Source organism: Phodopus roborovskii, unplaced genomic scaffold (genome assembly GCF_943737965.1).
Source record: "Phodopus roborovskii unplaced genomic scaffold, PHOROB, whole genome shotgun sequence".
In the NCBI taxonomy this organism is placed as follows: Eukaryota; Metazoa; Chordata; class Mammalia; order Rodentia; family Cricetidae; genus Phodopus; species Phodopus roborovskii.
The window spans coordinates 19,918,814-19,937,243 of record NW_026126434.1 but is presented as its reverse complement, the minus strand read 5'-3'; positions in this window follow the sequence as shown (position 1 = coordinate 19,937,243).

The following is an 18,430-nucleotide window of genomic DNA, read 5'->3' as shown; positions in this document are numbered from 1 at the left end:
ATATTTAAAATGGGCTTGGAAATCAAAAGAAAATATATGCTTTCATGTGACTGACAGTTCTAGGTTCCCATCAGATTTCATTGCACTGTGGAAAAAAGAGTCCCATCTTCTTTCTCATGTATACTCTTTAGCATTAGTCTTCTGCAAGCTTTTTGTTCCAGCTCCAGAAACCCAAGAACTGCAACTAGAAACCCTGTTCTCATTTGTAAGTGATGGATAAGAGGACATTATGCACATGTGTTAAATTATGCAGCATTCATTCATGCAGGATTCAGGTAGCAATATCCCCCAGATCATTTATATATATATATATATATATATATATATATATATATATATATATATGTATAGAGAGAGAGAGGGGGGGGGGATCCAGTATAACAAAACCTGGAGTAAAGGAAAACAATTTCTATAGCTACAAGGTTTTATGCAAGAAAATTCAAGAAAACCTAGGCTTTAGATACTGTTAACTTTATTTCTAGTTTTTACATTTTCTAAAGTTTTGGTGATGCCAAATTTATATGAAATAGTTGTTAAATTTATCCAATTAAGATCTAAACTATATAGATCTGGGAATTCTCCCAGAGAAACATGCTGTTCCTTATTTTAACGGTTGACTAATTTAAATGGAAAAAAAAAACAGTCATGACAGATAATGATGTTCATACAGGAGGCCACTTTGTTTGACATAATACCACGGTGGGAGGGGCAATTTTAGTGTGTTAATTAGCACATGTAGTTGAGAAACTGTTGTACAATATAGACACAGGAAAGTCAGAGATTTCTAATTAAATTAAGTACTTCTTGATGGCATAAAAATAAAAGGAAAAGCAAAATATATTTAAAAGGTTTAAGATGTAATAGGTCTCAAATTTTATTATTAATTGCCCAGAAAGCAAGTACACAAATGAATGTAATGTTAATGATTTATATGACATACATAGAAAATCAGAAACTATATGCTATACTTCATATCTTTTCATATATTTTGAATGCAAAATCAAGTAAAACTTGATGTATGTTTGAGTGGTAACTGAAACTATTTCGAACTATATTTCATGTTAGTTGTCACAGTATGCGTTTTACCCTCTGAAGAAGGTAGGCAACAGCATGTTTTCAAGTCAAGTGATAGCATTTACAGAGCCAAAGCTGTGTTGATTCATTTGTGATAAGGATCCCATTGGACTTATGGAACTTTTTTGTCAATTTTTCTTTTAAAACGAAGAACAAATATTTTACAAAATTATATTTTAAAGATTTAAAAAATGTTGGGTACATATTTGTGTCTTTGTGTATATGTGCAGGTGTTTGAGGAGTCCAGAAGGTGTATTTAGTCCACAAGTGTAGGGTGTTACAAGTGGTTGTGAGCCACCTTACACGGGTGCTGGGCATTGAACTTGAGTCATCTGGAAGAGCAGTAAGTGTTCATGATCACTGAGTCATCTCTCCAACCACTCATCTTTTCTATAAGATGAAATACTTAGAGAAAAAAATGACACATCTTTCAAAATTAATTTTTTTCACTCTCAGTTGTAATAGCCTTATATATTAGAGTAATATTTATCATATATGAAATCTAGAAAGTGGACTGATTTACTAAAAAAGGACATTTAAGTAGTTGGTAATGTTGAGACACTTTTTTTTCACATTACAGAAAATGAAGTTTATTTTTCAAAACCTTGAGAATGAGATATGCAAAATTAGAAAGAAGGGGAAGATGAAATATAAGCTAAGTATTGCCATGAGTGTTGGTCAACACTTGTAATACCAAAATTAGAAAGAATGAGACACAAGGATTGCAATAAGTACAGGCTAAGCCTGGGCAACATTTTCTAATATTTATTTTTAATATATTTTTATATAATTATTTTAGCATATTACTGCCCTTCAACCAGCTCCTCCTAGGCCCTCTCCACCCATCTTCATGTTCTCTTTATATTTAGCATCATGGTATCACACAATAATCCCAAGCAACAAGATTAATTAATGGGAGAACATGTATGATCATGATCAGCAGACACTAGTTATTTCCAGCTCATCATCTACACATACATGTAATAAATAGAAAAGTTAATCCTTGTGCCTCCAACAAGTTAACTGTCTTGTTTTAATTTTTTCTATCATAACCAAAACTAAAATTTAGAAACCAGAATTCTGTTATTGTATATCCAGTAGTAACATAGTTGTAAGATAAAGGCAAATCATTTTCTTTTAACTAACATCATTTTCTATAATTTTTTGATTTATGAAAAAATTACCTGGTGTTTACCAAGTTCCTATTTTCAGAGCATAATATTACAGGTGATGGTATAATTCTCTAATTTTGAATGAGTTTAAGATTTGATAAGGGTGATCCAAGTAAGGAGATTGTAAAAGTTCACAAGAAGGTTTTTGTTTATGATGTGTTTCTTGCCAGTGACACAAAGGGGTAAGACATAATGAGTGGAGTTCAATTATGTAATTTTCTTATGAGTGGGAGAGTGAACAGGGGTGGAACTCACCAGCGTATCTACAGCAAACCTTCTAAAACCAGAAAATTTAACCTACAACTGCCAACGTTGTGTCCTGTCTAGTTATGTCTCTTAAGCTCACCCCAAGTGAAGCTGGGCCCCAGCCCACCAACCAGGGTCTTCATCAGCTATGGCTTAGCTTGGCTCCATTCCCTTTGGAAGAGAGCTCCTAGGCCAAGTTGCATTTTGTCAATGTAGCTGAATTTTTATTGCCATTACTGATGGTACGGTTTTGTTCTTGTTCTGGCGGAGGGAGGGAGTCCTTTTATGGATTTTCTCAAAGGTCCTCCGTGCTTTGGGCATAGCTCTAACTCCATTCCTTGTTCTGTTAATAGACTATTGTGCAGCCCAGCATCACTCCTTTCTTATTTATCTTCAACACAGCCAGTTTCAGTTCATGTGAACAGCAGGGCATCCAGGCATTGGTCCCCATGGCCTTAGTGCTGCTGCAGGCAATATGTCTGTTTATGATACTGCAGATAAGGGAACATACTTGGCAAAATTGTCAGTCCAGGAACACTGCAATTATGGACTTAACAAAGAAGATGTCAAGCACTAACGGGGAGGAAACACATCGATGAGTTCATACTTTGGGCTCCTCATTTAAACACGTGGGTTCTGAAATGAATAAATCCGCAGTTCAATTTGCACATGCGGAGTGAGAAATTATAGTGTAAGAGCTCATAACATGAATCATCCCATATAACTTTCCAGCTTGATACAGCCTCATTTCTGGGTGGAGTTTGGAGTAAGTTACTTGTATATATGCTAAGATTTTTGAGGCCGGTAACAGTTGTTGTAATGATTATATAATTAAAAACAAATTATGGGTCTCTCTTCTTTCTCTCCCCCTTCTCTTCCTTCCTCCCTTCAACTCCTCACCCCATCTCTCTGTTCTGCAAGTCGATCCCAAGGGCCTTGTGTATGAGGAAGCTTTGCTACCGAATCACATACCCAGACCATTTGTAGTGAGAATTCAAAATTAGATATATGTGCAATACTGTTTTTTTCTGTTTTTACTTAATATGTGATAGTTATTTTCACATATTTTCAGATTTCAGTGTTTCCAGGAACCCAGAAATCTTCTCGGGTTAATGCATAGAAAGACAGAGTGAAGGCAGTCATGAGTCTACCAAAGAAATTGTCTTTAAGTGTAAGCTCATGAGAGTCTACGTGCAGGTGTCTGAGACAAGAAGATTTGCATAAATACAAATGAGTATGCAGGCATGGGAATAGAAATCTCCCAGAAACATGTGCTGGGCAGGAATCCAGGAATGCAGGCATTAGCCCTCTTCAAATTCCCATCCCTTTTGTCCAATACAAAAAAGGACCACTGTCCCTATCAACAATGCCCTGCTATCATAAGGAACTCCAGAGCACATGTAATCCCCCAAAACCACTACCAATGCTAAGCATTTGCCCTTGTTCAGATGGGGAGCAGTAAGTATGACACAAGGGAAAGCAAGCTCACCCCAAGTGCCACAACTGTTGTCCACACAAGCATGTACCCTAGGCTTGGTTCTGTAACTGTTCATAAGAGCTATAAAAGATGAAACTAGGAAAATAATCTCCACTAACCTAAACATCATATTATCAGCTGTGAGCTCATAGAAATAGATTCTAAGCTTTCCCAGGATCCCAGGATACAGGGTTCTGTGTAACTTTTCCAACCTTTACATCAACTGTTATCCTAGTTTTTCCCAGCATCTTGAGGTGTAATTGGGTATAGATGACAGACATGAAATGCATCAGCTACACCAGTACACTTGATTTCCCAGAATGACATCATCTATGAGATCAACTTTCCCCAGCATTACCAGGGTGATGGGAAGGTACTATTCTCAGCATGAGTGCTCTGGCTTCTCCAGATGACTTTGCTTCTTCTACTAAATAAAACGTTTGCTGGGTTGCTTGCCTGCTGTGCTTATCTATAAACTCATATTGATGAGCTCAAGAAACTGCACAGAAAGAGATATGATCTCCCCAGTTCACTGCATCTACAACATCATAAAGAATAAAGCATGCCTTTGAAAGGAGTAAAAAAATAACCAATATCAACAGAAAATACTAGGGACTTGCTCTTCAATAAAGAGAATTAAGTGTCGGTGTGTTTTTGTTTGGAGATTGGATTGTAGAAGTTCAATATGCTTAGAAGTTAACTCAAAGGGACCCAATTGGGATCCACTCCCTTGTTTAATAAGGACATGGAAGCAAAGAGGATATCTGGAGTCATTTTGTGTCCTAGTTTGGGAAGCAGACAGTATGGAGGACTCCCTTGTAATGTGTCAATGGTCACTTAGCTAGATTCTTAATGGACACTTGGACGTAAGTAGTGAAATTAATTTTTCATTCTATTAAATCTACAATATGAGTAGACACATTTAAGGATTTCTGGGGTACACTGTTAACATTCTTCTTCTGCTCAATTCCTTTTAAACCAATATATCAAATCAATCTGAAATATCAATGGCTTCTCCTTTTCCGCCCATGGGACTAATGAAAGCAATTGTTCTCAGACTAGAGAAGTGAGTTCATCCACTGATATGCTTAGTGTCAGGGTTAGTGACAATCTCTTTTTGAAAACCATTGACTTTCCTTAGATCTTAGAGTAACAAAACAAACGGGACATGCTTGCTTTTAGCAAAAGGGAGGGAAGGTGCTGTCAATGTGGAGGCATATTATACACAGAAACGTACAGGCTATGCTATCACAAGATAATCTGTGGGGGTTTCACAGTAAACAGTTCAACACAGCACATGCTGAGATGAAGTATACGTACTAAAAAGAGTGTGTCTACATAACAAGGATAGTTCTTTTTAAATTACAAATCTAAGTACTGTGTCTGTTTACTTTCTCTATGTATCAAATTACTGTTTTGCTCTGCATTCTCTTTTGCTGTTAATAAATAAATATACTATTGGCATTTTTTTTTACATACCTTTCTAAGTGTGATTATACTTTGGCTCTGAGCTTTCCAGAAAAATAATGTGAAAACACACAGAAAGAATTATCATTCGTGCATGTATTAAAGAATAAATGTGTCACCCTGCAGCATTTCTGATTAAGGCATGATTTAAGGACAAAAAAGTCTTGGAAATTGTGTATTACCAGTTCCTGTTGCAGCCCTGGGATTTTACCTGTAAAATTTACTCTGGGTAGAGCTTCCCAAGGGTAAGGGAAACATCATCAAGTGGTCAAGGCTGAGCCATGCCTGATGTCAGAGTACCCTGACTATGCCCCCCCACAAGTCCTAAAAAAGATTTGTAAAATCTAGCTGCTATAAATACCTCAAAGCAAAGATTCTATATTATTGATTTTTAACAAGGATCCAAAGTTTATACACATAAACACACACACACACATACACACACACACACACACACACACACACACACACATACACACACACATCTACTAAAGTACATCCATCTGACAGAGCTGCTACTCATACCAGAGAAAACACTAAATCAACATATCAAAGATCCAATGAGTGGATTCAGGAGCCCTAACAAATGAACCCAGTAAACCTAGAGGAGCACTCGCTTCCCAGTAGTTCTAGCAAAGACTCCATCTATACATTAATGAACATCCAAAGGTCCACAATGAAGTCCACAGACACAGCCAATTCATCTCCAGCCTGGAAACAAGTAGGGATAATGATGATGAACTCTGAGAACCATTGCTGCTACAGCTACTGGGATATGTTTGAAAATGCCTGCCCCACTTCGGAGACCTCTCGGAGCAACTCCGAACAAAGGAGACCTGACTATCCACGCGGGACCACCTGTAATTTCCACCGGCTTGGTCTCTGACCCTGCCTCCAGTCCTCTGCTGGAGTCCCGGGCCCCTCCCAGAGATCCGCCTATCTCTGCGGGTCCACTCGGAGTTCCTGCTGGCAAGATCCTTGACCCCCAAAACTGGGCCCCTGCCAAAGAACGGGGTCTCAGCTGGAGAGCGCCAGTTTCCAGTGAGCTCCCACTACCCTGCAAAACCTTCTCAAGTTCCAGCCCAGCCCTCTTCCTCTTCTGCCAGCTATTGGCCAGAGGTGAGTCTGGGCCCAATTGGGGCTGCCTGTCCCCTTCAACCTCTTTCCCCCCCTCCCCCGCCTGAACTCCCTGGATTGGCCCCTGATCCTGCTGCTCCTGTCTCCAGTCCCCATTGAGAGCACCCTTGGAGCTCTGATACACCCCCACCCATCCCAACCTCCAGCCTACCCCCCTACCCTGTGCCCTACCCCACCTACGGTCCTGCCTCTCTGGTTGAGCACTGGGACAGAGGGTGGAGCCAACAGTCCACCCTACTTCGGAGACCTCTCAGAGCAACTCCGAACAAAGGAGACCTGACTATCCACACGGGACCACCTGTAATTTCCACCGGCTTGGTCTCTGACCCTGCCTCCAGTCCTCTGCTGGAGTCCCGGGCCCCTCCCAGAGATCCGCCTATCTCTGCGGGTCCACTTGGAGTTCCTGCAGGCAAGATCCTTGACCCCCAAATCTGGGCCCCTGCCAAAGAACGAGGTCTCAGCTGTAGAGCACCAGTTTCCAGTGAGATCCCACTACCCTGCAAAACCTTCTCAAGTTGAAGCTCAGCCCTCGTCCTCTTCTGCCGGTCATTGGCCAGAGCTATTGGCCAGAGCTATTGGCCAGAGGACCACTGTGAGTACCTGCTGGCATCTTCTTCTGGATCCTCATCCTTGACCCCATCCCTGGATCCCTGTCTGCAGAGAAACCTCCTAGAGAGCTTGGACCACACAGAGCTACAGACATTGAATCTTTGATCCACATAAGCCCATCGGGGAAGGACCATAGAGAGAGGGAAGAGACACCACCAACACCTACTGGAAGAAACTATGGGAAGAAGGCAATACCAGAGAACACCTAACAACAGAAAGACAAACATGACACCACCATAATCTAGGGAATCTACACCAACTAGAATGGAACACAACAACAAAGCAGAGGAAGCAGAAGGGTACGACTTAAAAATCACCATCATAAAAATGATAGAGGCCCTCAAAGAAGATATGAGGAAATCCCTTAAAGAAATGGAGGAAAAAACAAACAAAAAAGTGGAAGAAATGAACAAATTCCTTAAGGAAAGTACAGAAAGCCAAGAAAAAACAATTAACCAGGTGAAGGAAACGGTTCAAGACTTGAAAACTGAAATTGAGAAAATAAAGGCAACACAAATGGAAGGAAAGCTGGAAATTGAAAAGCTGGGCAAAAAATCAGAAACCACGGACACAAGCATAACCAATAGAATTCAAGAGATGGAAGAGAGAATCTCAGGCACAGAAGATAAACTAGAAGAAATAGATTCATTGACCAAAGAAAACCATAAATCCAACAAATCCTTAACACAAAACATCCAGGAAATGTGGGACACCATGAAAAGGCCAAACCTAAGAATAATAGGCATAGAGGAAGGTGAGGAAGCCCAGCTCAAAGGTGCTGAAAACATATTCAACAAAATCATCGAGGAAAACTTTCCCAATCTGAAGAAGGACATGCCCATGAAAGTACAAGAAGCATACCGAACCCCAAATAGGCTGGACCAAAGAAAAAAGACCCCTCGACATATAATAATCAAAACACCTAGCATACAGAATAAAGAAAGAATATTGAGAGCAGCGAAAGAAAAAGGACAGGTAACATATAAAGGCAGACCTATCAAAATTACACCTGACTTCTCCATGGAAACCCTCAAGGCCAGAAGGTCCTGGATAGATGTTCTAAAAGTATTAAGAGAACACGGATGCCAGGCTAGGCTACTATATCCAGCAAAACTCTCAGTCAATATAGATGGAGAGAACAAGATATTCAATGACAAAACCAGATTTTCCCAATATGTATCTACAAATCCAGCCCTACAGAAAGTATTGGAAGGAAAATTCCAACCCAAGGAAGGTAACTATGCCCACAAAAATGTAGGCAACAGATAATCCAACTACACCAGAAACCTAGGGTGAAGCAGAACAAATATATTCACAATACCACTGCCTAAACCTAAACCAAACAAGCATCAACAATCAATGGACCTTACTCACCCTCAACATTAATGGTCTTAACTCACCTATAAAAAGACACAGGCTAACAGAATGGATACGAAGACAGAATCCATCCTTCTGCTGCATACAAGAAACACATCTTAGCTCCAAAAATAGACATTACCTCAGGGTAAAGGGTTGGGAAAAGATTTTCCAATCAAATGGAAATAAGAAGCAAGCAGGCATAGCTATCCTAATATCTAACAAGTTAGACTTCAAACCAAAACTAGTCAAAAGAGATGAAGACGGTCATTTCATATTCATCTCAGGAGAAATCCATCAACACAAAGTCTCAATTCTGAACATCTATGCCCCTAATACAAAGTCATCCACATTCGTAAAAGAAACACTACTAAAACTCAAAGCTCATATAAAACCTCACACACTTATAGTGGGAGACTTCAATACACCACTCTCAACACTAGACAGGACCACAAATCAGAAACTCAACAAAGAAACAAAAGAATTAACAGAAGTTATGTCTCAACTGGGGTTAACAGACATCTATAGAACATTCCATCCAAAGACAAAAGAATATACCTTCTTCTCTGCTCCACATGGAACCTTCTCTAAAATCGACCACATACTAGGAGACATAACAAACCTCAACAGATACAAGAGAATAGGAATAGTCCCCTGTATCTTATCGGACGACCATGCTTTAAAATTGGAATTCAACAACAACACAAATAGCAGAAAACCTGCAAACTCATGGAAACTTAACAATGTGCAATTGCACCACTCCTGGGTCAAAGAAGAAATAAAGAAAGAAATTAAAGACTTTCTAATATTCAACGAGAATGAGGATACAACATACCAGAACTTATGGGACACCTTGAAAGCAGTGCTACGAGGGAAGTTCATTACACTAAGTGCCCATATGAAGAAAACAGAGGATAGTCACATAAAAGAATTAACAGCCCAACTGAAAACCTTAGAACAGAGAGAAGCGAATTCACCCCGCAGGAGCAGACGCCAGGAAATAATCAACTTGAGGGCTGAAATCAACAAAATAGAAACCAGGAAAACAATACAAAAAATCAATGCAACAAAGAGTTGGTTTTTTGAGAAAATCAATAAGATAGATAAAACTTTATCCAAATTAACGAAAAAGCAGAGACAGAACATGCAAATTAACAAAATCAGAAACGAAATGGGGAACATAACAACAGACACAGAGGAAATCCAGTCAATTTTCAGGTCATACTTTGAAAATCTGTATTCCACAAAAATTGAAAATTCAAAGGAAATGGACAAGTTTCTGGATAACTATCACTTACCAAAATTAAATCAAGAACAGACAAACAACTTAAATAGACCTATAACCCGAAATGAAATAGAAGCAGTCATCGAAAGCCTTCCAACCAAAAAAAGTCCAGGGCCAGATGGATTCAGTGCAGAATTCTACCAGACATTCAAGGAAGAACTAATACCAGTACTCCTCAAACAGTTCCACAAGATAGAAACAGAAGGTTTATTGCCAAACTCTTTTTATGAGGCCACAATAACTTTGGTACCCAAACCTCACAAAGATACAACTAAGAAAGAAAACTACAGACCAATATCCCTGATGAACATCGATGCAAAATACTCAATAAAATAATGGCAAACCGAATTCAAAAATACATCAGAGAAATCATCCACCATGATCAAGTAGGCTTCATACCTGGATTGCAGGGATGGTTTAACATACGAAAATCTATCAACGTGATCCACCATATAAACAAACTGAAAAAGAAAAACCATATGATTATCTCCCTAGATGCGGAAAAAGCCTTCAATAAAATTCAACACCCTTTCATGATAAAGGTCTTGGAGAGGTCAGGGATAACAAGAACATACCTAAACATAATAAGAGCAATATACAGCAAACCAACTGCCAACATCAAACTGAATGGAGAGAAACTTAAGCCAATTCCTCTAAAATCAGGAACAAGACAAGGCTGCACTCTCTCTCCATATTTCTTCAATATCGTACTGGAAGTTCTAACTAAAGCTATCAGACAACAAAAAGAAATCAAGGGGATCCAAATTGGAAAGGAAGAAGTCAAACTGTCTCTATTTGCAGATGATATGATAGTTTACATAAGCGACCCAATAAACTCTACCAGGGAACTCCTACAGCTGATAAACACCTTCAGCAAACTAGCAGGATACAAGATAAACTCAAAAAAATCAGTAGCCCTATTTTTTTCAGACGACAATGAGACAGAGAAAGAAATCAGAGAAACATCACCCTTTACAATAGCCACAAGTAACATAAAGTATCTTGGTGTAATGCTTACCAAACAAGTAAAAGATCTATATAATAAGAACTTTGTTACTCTAAAGAAAGAAATTAAAGAAGATACCAGAAAATGGAAAGACCTCCCATGCTCTTGGTTAGGTAGGATAAACATAGTAAAAATGGCAATCTTACCAAAAGCAATCTACAGATTCAATGCAATCCCCATTAAAATCCCACCACAATTCTTCACCGACCTTGAAAGGATAATAATCAACTTTATATGGAAAAACAAAAGACCCAGGATAGCCAAAACAACTCTATACAATAAAGAACTTCAGGAGGCATCACCATTCCTGACTTTAAGCTCTACTACAGAGCTATAGTTCTGAAAACAGCCTGGTATTGGCATAAAAATAGACAGGTAGACCAATGGAATCGAATTGAAAATCCTGATATTAATCCACGCACCTATGAACACCTGATTTTCGACAAAACAGCTAAAATTATACAATGTGGCAAAGGCAGCATCTTCAACAAATGGTGCTGGCACAATTGGATGAGGGTGTGTAGAAGACTGCAGATAGACCCATGTCTGTCGCCATGCACAAAACTCAAGTCCAAATGGATCAAAGACCTCAACATCAATCCAGCCACATTGAACCTCTTAGAAGAGAAAGTAGGAGGTACCCTTGAACAAATTGGTATAGGAGACCGCTTCTTGAACAAAACTCCAGGGGCACAGACACTGAAAGAAACAATTAATAAATGGGACCTCTTCAAACTTAGAAGCTTCTGTAAGGCAAAGGACACAGTTGACAAGACCAAACGGCAGCCCACTGACTGGGAAAAGATTTTCACTAATCCTATATCCGACAAAGGGCTGATCTCCAAAATATACAAAGAACTCAAGAAACTAGTCAACAAAACACCAAATAACCCTATTAAAAAATGGGGTACAGGACTGAAGAAAGAATTCTCAATGGAGGAAATCAAAAAGGCTGAAAGACACTTAAGGCAATGCTCCACATCCTTAGCTATCAGGGAAATGCAAATCAAAACAACTTTGAGATACCATCTTACCCCTGCCAGAATGGCTAAAATTAGAAACACCAGTGATGACTTATGTTGGAGAGGATGTGGAGAAAGTGGAACACTCCTCCACTGCTGGTGGGAGTGCAAACTCATACAGCCATTTTGGAGATCAGTATGGCGGTTCCTCAGGAAAATGGGAATTAGTTTACCATAGGACCCGGCAATCCCCCTCTTAGGCATATACCCAAAGGATTCACATCAATGCAACAAAGACATCTGTTCAACTATGTTCATAGCAGCACTATTTGTAATAGCAAGAACCTGGAAGCAACCTAGATGCCCCTCAATTGAAGAATGGTTAATGAAGATGTGGCACATCTACACAATGGAATACTACTCTGCAGAAAAAAATAATGGTATCTTGAATTTTGCAGGCAAGTGGATGGCACTTGAAGAAACCATCCTGAATGAGGTAACCCAGTCAAAAAAAGAGAAACACAGTATGTACTCACTCATATATGGATTTTAGAACTAGATCAAATGATTACCAGCCTATAATTCACATCACCAGAGGAACTAGGATACAAGTTGTATTCTAAGAGATTCATATAAAGTCCCTCACAGAACTTGGAAGGGACAAGTCCCCCAGACCTCAGATAAAGTGTGGGAGGACAGCTAATGGAGAGAGAAGTAGGAGAAAATGAGAGGGAGGAGAGGAAGGCATGTGCGACCAGGAGGATTGAGCCTGGTTAGGAATGGAAAAGAGGAAAGAGAGAGAGAGAGAAAGAGAGAGAGAGAGACAGAGAAAGAGAGAGAGAACATAAAAGAGGGAGCCAATATTGTTTTGAAGATAAAGTTGAACACAAAGAAAGGTCGAGGGAACTACAAGACTCCCAACTAACAATCTCAGCTCCTGTGGAAAGGCTATCATAAATGCCCTTCCCGGAGAGTGAGATCAACAACTAACTTCTCCATGGAGTTCTCAACTAATACCTGTTGAAAACAGGAGCAAACACCCATACATAAACACTGAGTCGAACTAGAACCCAGAAGCAGATGGAGAGGACAACACCATGCGGTAGAAGTACATAGAGACAGCTTACCTGAACAAGGAGGAGCTAATGGCCACTAGACTGATAGCTGGGAAGCCAACAGGGGACTGACTCGAACCCCCCTGAATATGGGTCTCAGCCAGAAGGTCTGAGCAGTCTAAGAGACCTCAGACAGTGGAGCCAGGATGTATCCCTGGTGCACAAAAGGACTTTGCAAACATATCCCCCATGGAGGAATAACTGCCTTATTCTAGAGATAGGAGAGAAGCCCTAGTCCCTACTTCACAGGACCTGCCAGATCTACATGACCCCAACTGGATGGCATTCCCCTACATATGGTATTGTGGTGGGGGGTTGGGAGGGGAGGGTGTTTAGAGTGCATGGGAGAGGGCAGAGAGGGCAAAAGGGAGGGAAGGAGGGAGGGAGGGCTGGAGGGGAGGGAGGGAGGGAGAGGGAACTGGGATCGACATGTAAAATAATAAATTAAAAAAAAAAAAAGCTTTGACTCCAAAATTTAAGTTGAAGAACAAGTTAGTGGGGAAAAGTATTTCTATTTTTGTTTCCACAGAAAATGAAAAGATGTGGATTCCTTCCAGACTAATGTGGTTTGATCACGCCAGACCGCCTGAAACAGAGTACAAGCTGATCCTACATTCCAAACAGCTGGACAAAACAGCCTTACAGACTACAGCTGGGATATCTGAATCTTCTTCGAATCCCCCAAGACAGCGCCCCTTACCAGCAGAACGACGCCCAAATTCCCAAATATTGTGTATAAATGTTTGTTTTCATTTAATTGGACTTTGTTATATAAAATTAAATTAAAAAAAAAAAAAAAAAGAAAATGCCTGCCCCAAGGAAAATTACTGCCAGTCACCATGACAAGGTAGTGAATAACCTGGGAAAGCTCTGGAGAATGTAACAGGATTTGATGACTACAATATTTAGAAGCTGAAGCCATCAGGGACCCCTATCCTTCTGTCTATCTTCCCCCTCATTTGATCCCCCAATAGTGCTATTAGGTGGTCCAACCTATATTTCACAAAGCAAAATGATTTTGTGTGCTCTGAGAAATATAACTGTATTTTGTTTGTTTCATGCGTTAGAATCCAGATATCTCTATGTAGATATACTGTGGCTTTCTTTGGGAGCAGGATGAACTTCACTTTCTGACAATAAAGCATCTTTTAGTTTTAAACATCTGCAGCCTGGGCTTGGTGGCCACTGGTACCCTTGCCAGCTACAGTGAGTTTATTCCACACATGGGATATACATCATTGTTTAGGTAAGTCAGAGTGTACAGTTGCTTCAATGGGCTGGTTCAAGGGTAAATAATGTGAAAGGTGTCAGAGGAAATTGGTGGTCTTTGTATTTGACTTTGCAAAGAACATTTAACATTGAGATCAAACACACCTCCCAGTTATGGTGAAGGTGGACTTAAAGGGACATCACCAAGTCCTTGGCCAATACTTGCCTTAAGTTTGTAGCAGAATTCTAAAAATTCTGATCTTGAAGCAAATTAATTTACCTTAATTTTATGCCAACCTGATTTATATTTTATTTTCACTTTAAGGCATCTCAACCCTATGTGAAAATAGGCAGGCACTACTTATGATTGAATGTGTAACAAGTTAGCTAAGAATATAGCACATGATACTTGTTACTAATCTATTTTATTTTTGCCTCATAACAATTCATATTTAAAATAAAACACAAATATGTATAGCTTATATATTTCTTTGGGAGTGCACACTTCACAACTTATAGAATTGCTACATTTTAATTAGTGGTGATAAGTGCCAGGTTTTGATTTATGATATAATGTGTGAATACTGATTTGAGGGTCTTTTGAAAGGGAGATTACAGATACAATATTTAAGTTGTATGCCAGATGGGGAATGGGGCAGAATATCATTAATATTCCACATTTCATACATCTGCAGCACTCCTATTGAGAGGGGACTTTTTCTGTCTCTCTCTCTCTTTTTTTTTTTTTTTTTTTTTTTTTTTTTTTTGTGGCCCTATTTAGAAGACCCAGTGACCACCTTCCAAGGCAGAAGTGATTTCCAAGTCCAGGATGTCTCTTTTTGATATATAAACCTCATTGTGTACACAAACTAAATGACAACCAGTTACATCTGATGGGCTTTCAGAGTGTCTGGGGTCAGAGATGAAAACCTAGAAAGTGAGGAAATGTATGGAATCATTAACAACACAGCACCTGACAGACAATGTGGCTGAATTCAGTCAAGGCTCAGAAAGTACAAGATGTGTATGGGAACTGCCAGATACCTTGGTTATTTCTCCAGAATTTACCTTTCTTCTCAAGGACTGGAGAGGATGATTTGTATGTGGATTTGCACATACACATGTGCATGTACCATACAGAAAGGAAGGAGAAAGAGGGCAGGTTGGATGGGTGAGAGAAGAAAGCCTCTAGTGTTTTGCTGTTGATGAGGCAATTGTAAAAATACCACCTCATTTGGGCCTTCTAAGAGAACTACACAGTGTGAAGGACAACTATTATTATTCTCATTTTAGAAGTGATGAAAGAGGCAGGAGTCCTGTGTGGCTAAATGACTTTAATAGAGCCAAATAGCCCATAAATGGTGGATTTGGGATTATATTTCAGATCTTTTGATGGCAAATCCCTCTGAAGTCTTATTCCATTTTGAAGCTATAATGCACCACTCACAAATAAGTATTAAATCTAAAAAGATGCTAATACCATTTCAAATGGAGATGCTGTTGAATATTTTACAACATCCCTCTCTGACAGGATTGTCTGGTGTCACTTGGACCTGACACACCTTTGCTTCCCTTCTCTCAAAAGACAATTGGGTTTTTTCTCTCTCTCCCATACATTTATCATATTATATTTATCAGTCTGTGGAATGGATATGATAGAGATTGCTCAACATCATCTTTCATACTATTGAAAAGTCTCGTAAAATACTTCACGATCCCTCAGGAGTCTATAGGTAACATTTCCTTTCTCTGCTTCAGCATGAAGAATAAAGCCAAAGGTTGCTTCCCACACCCATTAAGACATGGTCATGTGACCCATTTCTGAACCATAAAATACAAGTGGAAAGGCATGATGCTGCCTGTGGGGAATGTGGCTCTCCAACAGAGAAAAGGGCCACATCCTTGGAACAGCCCTTTCCTGTTTTCTCAGTTAAAACTGATACATGGATGGGAAGTCAGCAGCATCCTGAACCCTGACAGTCAGAGAAGGCAGCAGGACATGTTGACACCATTGAACACAGCAATATTTCCAGAGGGCAGACACTGCAATCTACAGTGTTATATTCCTTCAGTACTGGGATACCCAAGCAAGATTGTATGTTCCCTGAACATTCAACATGACTATAGCATGTAGCACCCTAAATATACAATATGAGTGACACAATTAGACACTGCGGCTATGTAGCTTCCTTCCTCACAAACTGCCTGGAGAACACTTGGGTGGCATTCTTCAAACATAGCCTTCCTTTCAGGTACCTTGCGGACACAGACTTGTCTCTTCATAGTTCCCTGTCTGGTGACTACTGGCTGTCAGAGAAGCCCCTCTCCAAAATGATCATCTGCCTCTGTGCAGAAAGGCCTTCCCAGAATCTTCTCTGTGGTGGCAGAATTTGCTAAAGTCTAGCAAAAGATTTTAATTAAACATTGAGCCCACCAAAGCATGTATGCTGAGATGAGAGGAAAATTTACAACAGCTAGCTCTCCCCTTTAATATGTGCATTCTGGGGATCTGACCTATTGAGCTGCCAGCCCATTCTTTTCAAGTTAACCTGAAACAGTATCCTTTACATGAAGCCTTGTCTTATTTTTACCCCCAACCCTTTTTCCTTTTAATGCCCTTAGAAAGATTGTCTACTGACACACCTGCATGCATGCACGCAGGCAAGACACACACACACACACACACACACACACACACACACACACACACACACTTTTAATATCATAGGCTCTATCTGTAGTCTCTTCTGTCTCCCTTGCAAATGTATGGCCATGGCTCCTGGTAAACCCTGCCTCCTGGAGGGTGGGATCTGCCCACTGAGGTATTCTCCTCAACTCAGGGATGAGAATGGTCTAAACACCACAGCCCTCGGCTGCTTTGGACACAGCCATACTCATTCATAGAGACGCAGTGGCTCATATTTACAAATCATGTGGCTTGTGTAACCCCAGGGGGAGTGTCCTCATTCTCAAAGGGAAGCAGGGATGGGAGAAGCTGCAACTTACAGTTGGCTAGGAGTTAGAGCCCCCTTTTCATCTCCATCTCTCACAGGTTGACACAATTCAAGCTGAGACAGTAGAGATATCTGAGGACCTCTGGACCTATAGCCAGCAGTATGGCTGTGCCAAGATCTCATTCCACCTTTTCATATCAAACTCTCTATGGATGTCTGACAATACTTTGTCTTTCAGTTTGTTATCCTTGACCTGTTCATATAACTGAGAAAACGAGTACTAATTCTGATATAAATTACTTTAAGTAAATTGCCTGTTACATATCTTTATCAAGGTGATGATAAGGTAGTTCTAAAGAGTTAAATGAGATACATAATGTGCTATAATCTAAAACGTTAGTGAATATAATACCTGTAAAGGAAAGAGAAATCCTAGGGATGTTAAGTAATTAAAGCATTCATCAGAGAGGTGCCCGTACTGTCACTGACCTCTCTCTCCATAAATGTCTTTCTAATTAGCCACTTAGTGGTGCCTAGAAAACACAACAACTGCTCAAGGAAAGATTGTTTTTATACTAAAGTCAAGTAAAAAGATCCCAAAATATCTCGCAAAGAGGAAGCTATCACACATTTTATATTTTATGACATTTATTATGTCTAATAAACATTCACCTAATGGTCTCGCCTTTTTTTTTTTAGACAGCATCTAACACACCTACCACAAACACAAAGTTAAAAGGCACACACAAAGAACATTATAAAAATATAGCAGTTTTTACACAAAAGTTTAGAGGGGTGTAAACCCTCATGGGCAAAGTGGGTTGATGATGGATACTTAGGTGAGAGGGTGTGTCTGCCTTTCTGGTTCTGTTTTTACGATTTTGTTTTTAATTATACATAGATCTATCTATCTCTCTGTCTCTGCCTCTCCCCCCACCCCGTGTGTGTGTGTGTGTGTGTGACAGACAAAGAGAGAGAGAGAGAGAGAGAGAGAGAGAGAGAGTATAGTGATCATAGAAACCAGAGGAGGTTGCCCGATCCCTGCAGCTGGAGTTATAGGTGGCTGTGAGACACTATGCACATTCTGGAAACATAACTCTGTCTGTAAAAGCACCTAACACTTAACTGCTGGTTCATCCTCTAGCCTTTGTTCATTTGCCTCTGTACCCAGCCAACCAGCCATATTCTTACACATGCAAACATAGGAGCTTATAACTCACTAATACATCTTAAAATGATAAAGTATCCATTATATTTTCTAATTTGAGTTGCCTGAGATAATTCATTTAGAATTTTCTGTGAACTCTAATAATTTTTAGGCTCTAGATTTGTCATTTTTCAATACATTTCCCATTTATCTA